Source organism: Rhincodon typus, unplaced genomic scaffold, assembly GCF_021869965.1.
Source record: "Rhincodon typus isolate 14 unplaced genomic scaffold, sRhiTyp1.1 hic_rhity00000138, whole genome shotgun sequence".
Lineage (NCBI taxonomy): Eukaryota > Metazoa > Chordata > Chondrichthyes > Orectolobiformes > Rhincodontidae > Rhincodon > Rhincodon typus.
In genome coordinates, this window is record NW_025965776.1 from 1 (window position 1) to 220 (window position 220).

A 220-nucleotide genomic window follows, 5' to 3' on the forward strand; every position below is an offset into this window, starting at 1 on the left:
GTCAATACAAATCCCACTCACAGCACAACAACTCGGACTGACACCGCAGTAAAGTGCTGAGATCCGCACTGTCGGAGGGTCAGTGCTGAGGGAGGGGGCACTGTCGGAGGGTCAGCGCTGAGGGAGTGGGCACTGTCGGAGGGTCAGTGCTGAGGGAGCGCCGCACTGTCGGAGGGTCAGTGCTGAGGAAGTGGGCACTGTCGGAGGGTCAGTGCTGAGG